Source organism: Coturnix japonica, chromosome 7, assembly GCF_001577835.2.
Source record: "Coturnix japonica isolate 7356 chromosome 7, Coturnix japonica 2.1, whole genome shotgun sequence".
Taxonomy (NCBI): Eukaryota; Metazoa; Chordata; class Aves; order Galliformes; family Phasianidae; genus Coturnix; species Coturnix japonica.
Genome location: NC_029522.1, coordinates 21583332 through 21597048, shown reverse-complemented (window position 1 = coordinate 21597048; position 13717 = coordinate 21583332). Strand labels below are relative to the sequence as shown.

At 42.1% G+C, this 13717-nt stretch overlaps 1 protein-coding gene across 18 annotated transcripts in view; it reads left to right on the top strand.

Annotated features, from left to right (window-relative positions):
* Window positions 1-13577, top strand: part of TMEM177 (transmembrane protein 177) — a 39974-nt gene extending 26397 nt beyond the window's left edge. For 4 of the 18 annotated variants that reach the window (XR_004307881.1, XR_004307877.1, XR_004307879.1 and 1 more), the window contains 5 exons: window positions 5160-5283; window positions 8730-9260; window positions 9987-10073; window positions 11071-11258; window positions 11356-12613. The gene's annotated coding sequence lies outside the window, so the exon portion shown is untranslated. Of the gene's footprint in view, window positions 1-5159; window positions 5284-8729; window positions 9261-9986; window positions 10074-10764; window positions 10926-11070; window positions 11259-11355 lie in introns of all 18 variants that reach the window. The other 14 variants (XR_004307891.1, XR_004307892.1, XR_004307890.1 and 11 more) reach the window with 12 other exon arrangements.
* The last annotated feature ends 140 nt before the right edge of the window (window positions 13578-13717 follow it).

Here is a 13717-nt window from a genome sequence, read left to right as displayed (position 1 = left end):
TCTGATCACTATTGTATCAACTCAAGGAACTGCAGAGTACACAAATGCCACCTGCTTTGGCAAACCCAGGTTGTGAAATCCCAGCAATAAGCTTCAGCTTTTTCTGGTCTCTAGGTAATGAAAACTGGCATAACTTCCCTGTTTTGGGTGACTTGTGTCCAGTGGGAATCTGGATTTTTATTGGCAATGGCCATAAATGGGTAGCAGGGATCCAAGAGTGGATCCAACAAGCAGACCTCATGCACAATTCTTGACTTTTCTGCACCATTTGAAAAAATCCACTTTTCCTGTAAGTATGCCTTGTTTTAACATGTTCCGTTTCTTTTTGATGCTCCGAGAACATCTTTGCATTGAGAAAATAAGTTTTTCCTCTCACAGTTTCCCACAGCTAATCAATTATTCAGTATTTGAGAACTTTGAGGTTTCTTAGGCAAAAGTGATAGGAGTGATGAAAAGTCACAACACATGATACCACAACTCACATAAGTGTGGGCATGAATGATTTATTTGGGAAGACAGTATTCATCCTTTTATTTTGCATGTTCAGTGGGACTCTGTTGGACACAAATCATCTGTAAGTTGTATTTTATATTAAAATGCAGAAATTAGAACATGTTTGTACCTTTGTGTATGTTAGAAACTAGTGAAAGCTTTGAATAATGGGCTAGAAGCATTGTTGTTATCAATTAAATTTACTTATCTGAAAACAGCAGTTACAGGAATGTATACCTTCCCCGAGTTTTAGATCTGTGTATTTTAATAGGTCACAAAGTGGTAGATGGTTTGACTGCCCTGAAAGCAGAGCTAATCTAAACAGAAGGATTTACAGGCTGACAAGGAGCAAATAATGAATATTTTATGCATATATTCCTGTTACTTGGATTTGTTCTGATCATGATTACACAAGGTGGCTGGCAGCTTTCTATTCAATGCAATAGCACTTCCAGTAGATGTCCTTTTTTCTTTTCCAAGCACAGAGCGGTGGCTCTCACTGCAGGATAGAACAGGAGCAGTTAAAACATCCATATCTTGACTGCTGCCTGAGGAATTTCAGAGTGCTGTACGTGCCTCACATGGGATGGGCAGAAAGACAGGCACCAGTATAGCCCCTGGCACAAGGGTTCTTGTTATCATCAGCCTAAATATGCCCTATTTAGCCTGTTTTGTTTGGTGACTGGCAGTAACAAAAATATTTTTTTTTAGGGAAAGCATTTTGCCCAATTAAGAGAAGTGTCCATCACCCAGCTGCTGCCCACCAGTGTCATCTGCTATGCCGTATAACTTCACTTCTCTGTGAGGATGTCTTAGAATCATAGTATCATTTGAGTTTAAAAGAACCCTTAAAGGCCATCTAGTCCAACTCCCTGCAATGGACATAGACTCCTACAGCTCCATCAGGTGCCTGGAGATGTTTCTCTGAAGGCTGTTCAGCTTATGTCATATTTCTAATTCCACTATTAACAAGGCTTTTGTAATTTTGATGGGCAGAGTCCACTTTCTTCATTTAAATCAATTTTTCTGAGTCACCTTAAAAGAAGAATGGTTGCACTGTGAGAGGGTTAGCTTGAGAGCTTGCTTATGGAAGGTTTTTGCTGCAGAGAGAGAGCTTGAGATTGTCTAAAACTATAATCTTTTAATGTGCTAAATCTCTGTTCCCTAAACACACAGTCTATTTATATTAGGGTAAGGTTGTCATAACTTGCTGATGTAGGCTGGTAAATAATGCATCTTATAGCTAGTAAATAGGGGGAAAAACAACAAAAAAAACATTAAACCTTCTCTGTAGAATTTTTTCAGCACGGTACTTAAATTTGCTGGAAAAATCCAAGATGGCATAAGCTGTCAAGTGCCGAGACACAGCCAATACGGTGCAGGTTTTTCCTTCAGATGAACATTCAAGGACATTCTAGCCTTTCTGCTTAAATTCCAAAAAAGATGCAGACAAAGTAAATATTAGCTTTGTGCTCAGCCCTTTTCTTTGCACATCAGGTGTCAAGGCCCTTGCCAGTTTTTATTTTGGCAAGCCTGATTACCAGGTTTGCTTGCCAAGGCTGGAGAGAAACATCCTTTGTTGGCAAGATGGTCTGGATGACCTAATGCTAATAGCTGTTCCTTTCTGCAGCTTCTCTGGTTCTGCCGAGGATTGCAGCACTGGGGTACTCTAGTTTCGGCTTATTGAAATCCTCATGTTGCTCATACTGCTGGACTGCTGAAGCTCAGTATACTTGCCCAAGTATGTTGTATCTGAAAGATATGAGGAGTGATTCGGTGTTTATCAAAGCTCCGTCACAGGGTTTTAGTGTCTGTTGGCCACGTTTTCAAATGTGCCCAAGAGTGTAATGAACACTCATGCAGTGCCAGAGGAGCTGAATGCTGGGCTGCTCTTTGAGCACAGTCTGAGTAATGAGTGCTTCTCTGTTGAGTGAAAGGACTTGGGACAGATTTCACCTTCTATTTTACTGGGTGAGAAAAATCTATTAATCTCTCTTCCCTTTGCAGGAGGGCTGTAAGTGCAGCAAACTGTGAAGTTAAATGTTTTTTGTACCTTGTAATGACAAATTGTCCGTGTCGCAGTCCTTCCTTTAAAAGCAGGAACTGTGTAAGATACTTCTTCAGGAAATTGGCTTTCTCCTCATTAAACTAATCTTTTCACCCAGAACACAGAGTGTTCCACATGTTCACAACTGCTGAAACATGCTCTCACCATCAAGTCGTTAATGAAGGCAGCTAAGTAGGAGATACCATTAGAATCATTACCTAGTGACAAGATATAAAATTATTCTGACATCCCATCTCAAAGGTGCAATTCTGCTCTCATTCAATATTTCAAGATAAGAATTAAAATAATAAAGCCAGAGCTTAGGAAATCTGTTTGTGTTTTTGGAGCCATACAATCCCACTGCATGGTGACAACTGCTGCAGTCTTCATGTGAATGAGGCAAATTTATAACAGAAAAATGGCAGTAAATAGAAATGTGAATACATTCCAATGTTGTTACCCTAGGCTAGAAGGCAGGAAGCTGGTGAATGCAATACTGCCCAAGCTGGAAGTGAATGAGCACCATTTACCTTGGGAAACACTGAGGCATCATAACCATCTCCAAATCCACACTCACTCTGACAACAGCCATTGGGTACACAAGTCAGGACAGGAGTTCTGTTGCCACCATCTTTTCCTTCTCAAGGCATTTCAATTTTCTTGTAAACGTAGTTACAAATTCGGTTTTTGTGTGTGTGAAAACAGCAAGGTCATAAATATCTGACTGTATCTGATCAAAAACCGAGGCAGAGAGATGCTGTGGAGCAGGCAGAATAGATATAACCCCTATTTTATGCTTTTGCTTCCTTGTTTTTATTTATTTGTCTGTTTTGGAGACTAAGGAGACATGCAACAGATTATAGCCTGTGTTATTTTTAAGCAATGTGTGTGTACGTTTGATATGTCTATTTTGTTTCACTTCTGCATCTGTAACCAGCAAACACAAGTGCAAAGCAAGGTGAAATTCTGTAGAGATGGCTATATCGTAACGCTAGGGAGGGAGCTGCAATGCCAGTTTTCTGGAAGAAGCCCTTCTACATCAATATTTTGTTCTGGCAGAAGACAGCTTGATGCACTGCAGGAGAATAATAGCTGTGTACAATAGTGAAGTTGCCTCTGCACTGGCACTAGGGCTTTGTTCAGGGCTTTGCTTTAGCAACCAACCTCTCAACGCTGCTGCGTTACCATACTTTGGGATGCATTGCAGTGAGGTCTCCAAATGCACCAGCTGGTTTCCTAAAGGATGTGCTCTGAGAAGTAGGTTTGGCTGCTGTCCCCTCAGCTGCTTTTTCTGTGCCACCCCCTGAGCCCAGCAGCCTGATGTGTGGGGTGGAGCTGCTCTCTGGGAGGCTGCAGTGTGGCTGTCCTGCTATTTCACATGCTAAATTGAAAAGAAAAACAGCTTCTTGTTATCTTATTGTTACTAGTAATAGTAATAGTATATCACAGCAATAGGGGCCATCACGTAGCATGAACATGACTTGTCTAAGAAGGAGCTAGCCCTGCTCATTGAGGAAATAATCCAGCCTGTGCCTCTGGGAACTGGGAAGCATTGCCTGGACACAGTTTATTTCACAGTATGTGCAGCTTTTCTGTTTTAGAAAAGGAAATGCTTTCTTTGTGACATAAAATGCAGTCTTGCACCACAAAGTATCATGATGATCTTCTTTTGGCCACTGATGATTAAGGTGAATTTTGTTCAGAATGACTGTATTGAAAGTTGAAAATTAAAGGGAATAAGACAAGAGTGGCATTCATGGGCCTTGGGTAAGGATCTTGAAGAATATTTGCATAGGTGTAGATTTAATTGTGCATTTTAGAGTTCTGCAAGCAAAATGTTTATTCAGAGTTTGAGGATTAATTGCAGATGAATATAAATTATTCAATCTTTAATAAATAGACTGGGGAAATAATGAGAGTGGGTGCATTCGTGAATTAAAAGGGGTATGGTCAGTGAGGAGTGTAGGGGTGGGTTGAGGGTTGGACTAGGTAATCTTAGTGGTCTTTTCCATCCTCAATGATTCTGTGATTCTAAGAAAAGAAGAGTGCAGATCTGAAGCAATGTGAAGCATAGCAGTTAATGGAATAACAGCATTCATATCTGAAGGATATATAACAGTCATCTCATTCGTATGTAACTTTTGGCTCATTTTTATTATTATTTTTTTTTTCCTAAGTTATGTCCAGTTTGACCCCAGAAATGCTCTGGTAGAAATCCAATTATGTGCTTACAAGTCTGAAGCTAAGGTTATATTTGGGGGCCAATGCTGTGTCTTTTTATCAGCCCAGAGACAGCCTAGCTGAGTGGGTAAACAACAGTTGATCCTAAGAAAGCTGATTTGGAAATAAGTATTCAGTGGAGGAAAGAACCAGTATTTCAATGCAATATTTGCATGAAATATCATTTTCAGAGTATTATTCAAAGATACATTGAGGTATTGAATATGAAAAACATTTATCTGTGATAAGTGTTTAACAGAAAAATATTGCCCAGCTTTGCAATGAATAATTCCATCTGCATTAGAAATGTGGGCATGAGTGTGCATATTATTCATATCTTTCTAAATATTAAGGTAAATTGCTACTCGCTAATAGATACTTACAATCTCTTTTTGTGCAGAATGTCATTAGGTACAGCTTTCCAGAGGAGCAGAGCCACTCAGAAGTTTAAATGTGATGATGAGTTACAGATGCAAAGTGTGTCTATAAATCAGGTCATGGGAGCTGGTCACAGGGAGCTGCAGGTAATGTAGAGTTCTGTAGGTCTCTGTGGAATTACCTGGGTACGGATCTCACCCTCTTTCTTCCTCCATAGAGAATACATGGATACAATTAAATGTTTAAAAGCTGGTTAGATACAGAGCAGATTTCTGATGGAAATAGATGGATGATGGATAAGGCTGGTTGCATGATACCCTGATGAAAGAAGGCAAACTTTTGTAAGAAAAGCAAGACAGTGATGTAGAGACCTCACTGCAGAAAGATCTCTCTGCTGTGTTTCTACTTCTGTCTCATTATAATTGACATTTAGGCAGGCAGTGGGAGTCAACTAATGTAAATAGCTATGAGGCATGTCTAAGAGAAAAGCAGAATATCAACCAGAAATAACATTTTTTCAGATTTGACTTCTTGCACTGATCCAGAAAGCTCTCATTCTAAAGCAAATTGGAGTTGTTTGATACCATAAAGTATGTGGTTTGTGAGAGGATTTAAAGCTAAGCTGGTTCAATTATGCACCCTCTGACTTCAAAAAGCTCTCTAGACTGCATCAGCCCATATGTCTGGTTAAAGCTTCACATATGTTGTTAAACAATTTTGATAACACAGCAATAATATTGCCATAAACAACAGATATTAATAACAGGTAGTTACCAAAGCATCATGGCTATTTATTACACTCTCTCTCTGTTTATCTATGTACACATCCTACCAGGCCATTATTTCAGTACAATGGTCCTACAGCAGAGATCTCTGCATGGCTAGATTGTGCCAATAAAATGTTAGCTGTATCTTGAAGCCTACTAAGAACAGCAGGAGATATTGCACAGGCACCAGGAGTACCTGCACAGGGTAACAGCAGAGACCCAGAAGAGGCAGGCACAAGACTGTGCCAGAAGCCTTGAGCACCAATCTCAAGTAGTGAATTACTGATCACAAGAGAAATGCAATCTTGAGACCTGGGCAGGACCAGTTTTAAGGCCTAACTGGGGCATGTGTTGAGTTGTGTAACCACCTATTGCAGTCCACTGGCAGTACAAGTGGAAACACCTTTAGATTGTGCACAAGATTGGAACAAAACCGACTAGTTGCACAGGAGCCTTATTTCAGAATTAGCTATGTGAATTGATCTGATATCCCTGTGTTGATGCATACGTAAATAATATTTCTTCATTATATTTGCTCTAGCATTGTATTGCTTGTGTTTGGTTTGAGGCTTTGGTTGTAACTGGATACAACACAGAAAACTATGCATTTGGTTTTCTTGTGAAAGGAACGTCGACACTAACTGCAGTGTTTCTTCAAACACCATTGTTTAGCTCTTATACAAAGCTCACAGGCCTTCATCATCCCACCCAATGCACTGTTTCCATCCACTTCTAGCACAGTCTGGCATTGTGAGTGCCTGGAAAAGAATTCCAGTAGACAGGATAGGCTTAGAGTCTACACTGCAGGAAGAGATCATGAATTTGTGACTGATCTATAAGCTAAAGAAAACCGATTTGCCTTATATGCCTGCTATCACTTTGTGCTGACGTAGGCTGATGGAGACAATAAATAATGTTTACACAAAGCTCTTCTAGAATCATGTAGGTTTTATGGCATAGTCACACTTCAGCAGCTTAGTAACATGTGTTACATAAATTAAAGTTGCTCCTGGTGCACAGAAAGAAGCTTCATGCTGTAAATGACAGAGCTGAATTAGCAGTATGACCCTGTGAGTTTGTTAAGCAGCATCTCTCCAAAAACAGAGGTAGATGTGGACAATTGATCACAAATGACAATTGGTGGTTATGCTGTAAGGACAGATTCTGAGCACAAATGTATTTATTTATTTATTTTAATCTGCAGACAATTCTGAAAAACAGTATCTGTGAAAGGATTCCTTAGTGCAGACATTTAGAATGGGGCTTGTGTAGCAACTTCTGGACCACTTTTATTCTGCTAGGAAGGAATGTGAGTGGGATCCTAGTGCACCATACACCTATGGTATATATCAGCCAGGGGTAGAGCAGGTTTCTGTTGATCTTTGCCACGTCAAATCCAGCATCTCACTTAAGAACCAAGGGTTTCACACAGGCTTGTCTGTATTCTTTTATATCCTTGCTATGTGGTCAGACTGATGCGTTCTGGCTCGCCACGCTGCCTGCCTTCCCTCCCCTCTGTTCATTCTGGAAAGCTTTACTTCAGAGGCACATTGCTTTCCCTCAGTGCCAGTAGTGCCCTGCCTTTCCCCGTACTCTAGGAAAAAATGAGGTGCTACTGGCAGCTCTCAGGAATAAATGGCTGCAGATTTTATGCTGAGTGCCTTCAGATTGCGCTGTGGAACTGAGCAGGTTGAAGTCTGATGTGGGCTTGTGTGCTTACCTGGGCCAAGTCATGCTTCTGCATGTGGTTTCACAATTGACGCTTCAGTAAGTAATGGTTCAGTTGGCTGAGTTAGATGTTGGTGACTTCAGATGTAGAAGCAAGCTGGATCAGACCTATCTTAATGGTAGGAGAGGCTGAGAGGGCTAGACTATTCAGCCTGTAGACAAGGAGGCTGAGGGGGGGGATCTCATCAGTGTCTGATGATGTCTGAAGGGAGGAGGCAATGAGCTTGGAGTCAGGCTCTGGTCAGCAGCACCCAGTGCCAGGGCCAGAGGAACTGGGCACAAACTGGAGCACAGGTGGTTCCTTCTGTCCATCAGTGCCGTGATGGAGCACTGACACAAGTTGCCCAGAGAGGTTGTGAAGCTGCATGTATGTGGGCCTGGGTCTTGCTGGAATGGGGGTTGGTGTATATGGCCTCCAGACATCTCCATCCTTTCCCTAAAATGTGGATGAGGTGCCTCACAGAGATCCTTTGGGCCATAAGGAAGGACAGCAGGAGGAGCACCCATAGGAACAGCCACCTTTCAAAAGAATGGGGGAAAAACTGGCACAAAGTACAATAGGATTCAGGGAGTTTATGAGGCAGTGATTGCAAGAAGACAGTAAGTGAAAGGCAGTTGAATTGGGAGAGAAAGGGGAGAGCAGGAGGAGATAATGAGATTAGTTGCCACAAAAGCAGTGCAGTGTTTCTTTAATGTGCTACATAGAACAGATGGTGAAAGGCTGTTGTGATTTTATATCAGGGGGTCAAGCTTTATGAGAGCGTACGTTTTCCCTGTGTTTGTTACCTGAAAGTGCTATCACTTATGCAGGCCTTCCCAGGATTCAGTTGCCTCTGAAATGGCAGGCAGGCATTCTGCAGAGGGGGCTTGGGGTTAGTGAGGTTTCCCCCCTCACCCGCAGTGTGTGCCTGGGGGCAGCGTGCGAGAATGTCCTCAGGAACAGTAAAAGTAATGTTATGGAACTATAGAACGTGCTGAAGGAATTGGCCCCAGAAGATGTGTTCCTTCCTTTCAGTGATTCCTATTGCTATTCAAGCCCAGCAAAGCAATTCTGCTAATGTTGTGACATTTCTTTTGTTGCTTTCTTTCTTGTGTAGCACTTCTAGCAGATGGTTATTTGGAGCAGAAGGGACCACGTAACATTTGGGTTTTCTCCTGACGAATGGCAAGAATCAGCTCCAACCCAGTGACCTGTTACAAGTCTGCCAGCAAAATCAGAAGTTAATTTCAGGTCTAGTGATGGGCTCACAACTGGATCCCTGAGGAGCTCGGCAGCGCTCCTGTGTGCCACTCCCAGAGGTGGGCAGAATCCTTCAAATGGCAGAGCCCTGATTTCTGAGGATCATTGCAAAGCAAACTCAATTTCATGCAGGTTGTGACCTCTTGTTTGAGTGCTCAGAGATTTGTGACCTACTTCATGACTGAGCTTTTTGTTTGCTTTTAGCTCTTTGGATGGAGAAACTAAGAAGTAAGATAAATGCCGGAGGACAAATGTTTATTTTTAACACTAGCTTCTCAGTGTAACTAACTGTAGTTGTCTTGCTTTTTCTCCTGACCCTCACTAGGTCTTCCATACCTCACATGAAGCGTTAAGTGGAATGCCACCAAAATTAAATCTCTGAAACTCGGTAAATAATCCATAGCTTAGAATAATGCTGTGTATTGTCATTGGCTAAACTGATTTAATCTTTACCGTATCTGTGGGGAAGAAAGGGAAAAAAAAAAAGGGGGGGGGGGGGGGGGGGAAAAAAAAAAAGCAGATATTTTCCCTGCTCTGTCTCTTAATCCATCTTTCTCTGTACTAATCTGAAGATGAGCTTATGAATGGCCAATAAGGAGGCCAGGCACAGTGACAGACTGCCGAGCATCTGGTCTCGATCTGCTGTATATCACAGATATTTTGAAGCTCATCACAGCAGCACGTTGGGTTCCTAAACTGTAAATAATTACTTCTATAAGGCCCTGTTTCAGATTTAACAAAACATCATTTTCTATTCCAACTGTTGTCCCAGAGTAAGCCTAGATAGGCAAATTAAATGTTACAGTAAGATAGGCACTGTTGTGAAGCCATGCTTTGGGGTTATTTTTTTCGGGAAGAAAGCAGAGCACTGCTGTTGTACCTTAACCAGGTCATACTGAATTTTCCTCGGATCACGTTTTCCCTCTTCCAAAAATCACAGAAGTGCTATCAATTGAGCTGTAACACGCATTGCCTTTTTAAATAGTGTGTTTTAAGGCAAGGGGTACACAGCAAGCAGGCCTAAAGGAGGCTGGGGTAAAAAGGACCTGATGGGAACACAGCCCTGAGACTTCTCTGAAACAGTTCTGATCCTCATTTTGTTTTGTCTACGTAGAACCTCCGAGACAGACCCTGATGTATGTACTTCATCACGTGAGAAGGACTGTGCAGAAGTACTGGTCTGGCTCTCCTGCACCAGAAGGTAAGAGGATGCCAGTTTGTTTACTAGCAGGTGTTGCACAATGCACAACACAGCTTAGGAAAGGGGCTGGCAGGCTCTGTGGGAGCCACGCCGTTCAGAGCTTCCCCAGCTGGCTGGGTCAGAGCCTTGCATAATGACAGAAAAAATAACGCTTATCTGCAATAGCATTTGAACTGTAAATGTCATTAAAAATAGGATCTACCATACTTTTTTTTCCAGTTAGGTACCCAGTTTTTTATTCCTGAGGTAAAGCTTACAGGGAAAGAAAGACTCATTGCACTGACATGTATGGTTCACTGAACTTTATATTTCATGGCACGCTCTTAGTAAACCTTTCATACATTGGGTAATTATCCGATACAGTTGCACATGAGTAATAACAGCATAGGAGCAGGCTTGCTTTATCCTCTGCCACACCACTCCCGGAAGGATGCTGTGTTAAAGTCAGTGCAGTTACTCTAGTGGGAAACACACTGCTCTCACCTATGCACCACACAAATGTATAGACAGAGTAACACTATCACTGCTTTGTTTTAAACACTTTATTTTGTGCTGAGTCTTCAAATCTAGCTTATCTGTCTCAATAAATGTTTGATGGTCTCAGTGTAGCATCTAGTGGAGAAAGGGTAAATAACAGAAAAAAAAAAAAAAAAAGAAAGCAGAAACATGCTGTTAACCCTGTGCATTACAGGGTTTGCTGCCTCCAATCTTGTTTATCTTGCATTCACACTCACTGCTGTCTCCAGTCTAAGGACAGACCCCAAGCTGACGTACTGTGAATTCTGCCCCATCCCCTGCCAGAACAGAGCTATCAGGGCTGTGGGATGTGGCCGAGTACAGTCCTGGCAGAAGGTATGAAAGGAGAAAAAGAAAGCTTTATTTTCAATAACTAAGAACTTAGCTGAGTAAGGAGTGGGAGGTTTATTTTACAATTACTTTATTCAGACGTTATTGGGACTTTGTCATGTGGATAATCTCTTTGGTCTTTTATGGGAAGGTGAACAAAGGAGCACAAATCTATACACCAAAACCTGCCTCTGGGCACAGCTGATGGTGAAGAGTCCTCTGGAAGCACCACTGCTGCAGACGGGATCAGGCCAAGAAACTAATGATGGGGTTGCAGAGCCAGTTCCTCATGATACGGCATGGAAATGTGCTGCCTTGGGCAGAAATACAAAGTAGATGGTAAATATGGGCCTCATTAAGGGTAGCTCCAGAAAACACTGTGATTAATCCCAAATTATCAGAGATGTGATTTTTTATTTTATTTTATTTTTTGCAGAATTCTGAGTGTCACCACTGATCCACATTGGCAAGCAGTTACAGAGGCATCTGTGTTGGCCTGGTGGCACCAACCAGTATGTAGCACAAGATTCAAGGGTTACCATGTTTGTCCTTGCTAAATCTTCTAAGCAAGATGGTGAAGTGTTCAGATGTGTTTACTCCCTCATCCCTTCATAGGATGCCAGCCAGGAAGATTAAGGTGGGGGATCCTTATTTTCCTGTCTTGGTGCAAGGGAGTGCCTTGGAGCAGGGATGCTCTTGGGATAATCCCTTGCAGTGCTTTACAGCCTGTCCCTAATTACTCGGTGTTTTCCTGTTCCTCTGAGCTGCCTGTGGTCCCACCCTGCGGCTCCAGCACAATCAGAACACTCCTGTTTTCTGAGAACAGAGGAAAGGGCAGCAGGCATCAACAAAAAACTATCTCCCATAGGCAATTAAGTGGCACGGGCTGGGGTGGGAGGAAACAAACCCCAGTTTTTTACTTGGCTATGTGGAGAGGGATTTCTTCTTGTGTACTTTTATCTATCCCAAAGGTGACTTTGAGAGTTTGGCAATGCTCCTGCCAAAGCCAAGCATTCAAAGAGGAGATTGTTCCCAAATTCTGAAACACAAAATATGTTTGCATTTTAATTTGCATTCTGTTTCTTTTTTTTCCCCTTTACTTTCATATTTCCAAGTCCCCACAACTCTTATGGCTAGAAACATCACGAGGATTCTTATCATCAGCACTACTGCTGCTTGTGACAATAATACATAAAAGCTAAGGTTTTTAGATAATAAGCGAATTTCATGAGCTGTGGGCTGTAAGAACAGAGAGTTCAGATCAGATTAAAGCCACATTAATACTGGAACTAATTGGTAGCTTCGTTGCTGGTGTCTCTGTAGAGATGAAACGATGAGCCACCCTGTCCTCAGTGTGTGGTCCCTTTGTGGCTGAGGGAGATAGGTACAGGTAGAATAGTTGTGTGAATGCACTGCAATGCTGTATTACCATTTTTTAACTCAGTCTATCATCAGTGGGGCTGACACTCTGCTACTGGCTTCTCAGCACCTGTTTCTCTACTAACCCAGAAGCCTATGTATGCCTGTGCTGAGGGTCTATTCAAGGCTCTATCCAGGTAGCAGCAGCCCAGTCAGCGACTCTCTGGTCCTCTCCTCTGCTGGATGTTTCTGAGGCAGGACATCATCTGGTATTCTCCATCCATACTATTTTCAGGCTGTATATATTTTTAAATAAAAAGAAACACACACAACCATTTTGCAGTATTTTTTCCACCTGATTTGAAAATGCAGAGACCTGAATTGCCTGTAAACGATGGCACTTTGTATTACAGTTAGTCTGGCCAGTTCCCATCCAATGAGCCCAAATCTTCTAGCAATTTTTGCTATTTTATAACACAAGCTCTGGGACTACTCCAGTAAGCCAGAAAGTGAGCATTCTGTGAATGGAGAATTCAGAACGAGCTGTACCATTCCTGGAAGAACTTAACCGGTCAAAATCTCTCCTGACAATTTTAATTACTTTGCAGTGGGGCCAGCGTGTGGGTGTACCAGGAAGCGGTTTGCACACATTTTGTTTAGCTGAATTGCTGCTGTGCCCTCTTTTGTGTCTTTCTTAGGAAAAGGTCAAATTTGGCAGTACCGCAAGGAGATCGTTAATGCAAGGTGAAAGCAAACCACAACACTGGATAAACACTTCTATTTTTCTCATTGGAGATATTAACTTGTAAAAAACACTTATTTTTGAAATCCACCACCCTACGCTACAGCAAAGAACAATGCTTTTAGGGCTGGGCTTGCATGTCTGACTAGGGATTACACTGGGGAAAAGCCTTTTGCCGATGCCTGCTGTTGGCAGACAATGTAGACCTCAAAACCTCAACAGTGGATGTGCCGGGCAGTGAGAGGTGACATATGGTCCCTCTGTGTTTCAGATGAGTGAGTTCTGTGCAAACTTTTGTAAAGATGCCTGTGAAAGGCCAAAGAAACCAAACCCTACTGTATTCTTAGTAATCCCTTGCAATAAAAGGTGAAGAGATGACAGGGCAGCCATTTTCTCTGCCCCTCTTCTGTATGTATTTCTGTTTTTCAAAAGGTTCCCTGATGCAGCTTGCAGCCGAGCTGAAATATGAAAACTACCCATGTGGAAGCCTGAACTCATTGTGGCACTTTCCTTTCAGAGCAAAGAAACAAAACCAACAAAAGCAGCTTCTTTACAAAGGTGGAATGTGTATTCCTTATCTACACGGGCTACATTGACTTACAGAATACGGTGCAGCCTTTGCTCAGAAGCAGAGATCTTAGCAACAGCAATGTAAATAGCACTGAATGTGGAACACAGCGACCTGGGCACAGGCACT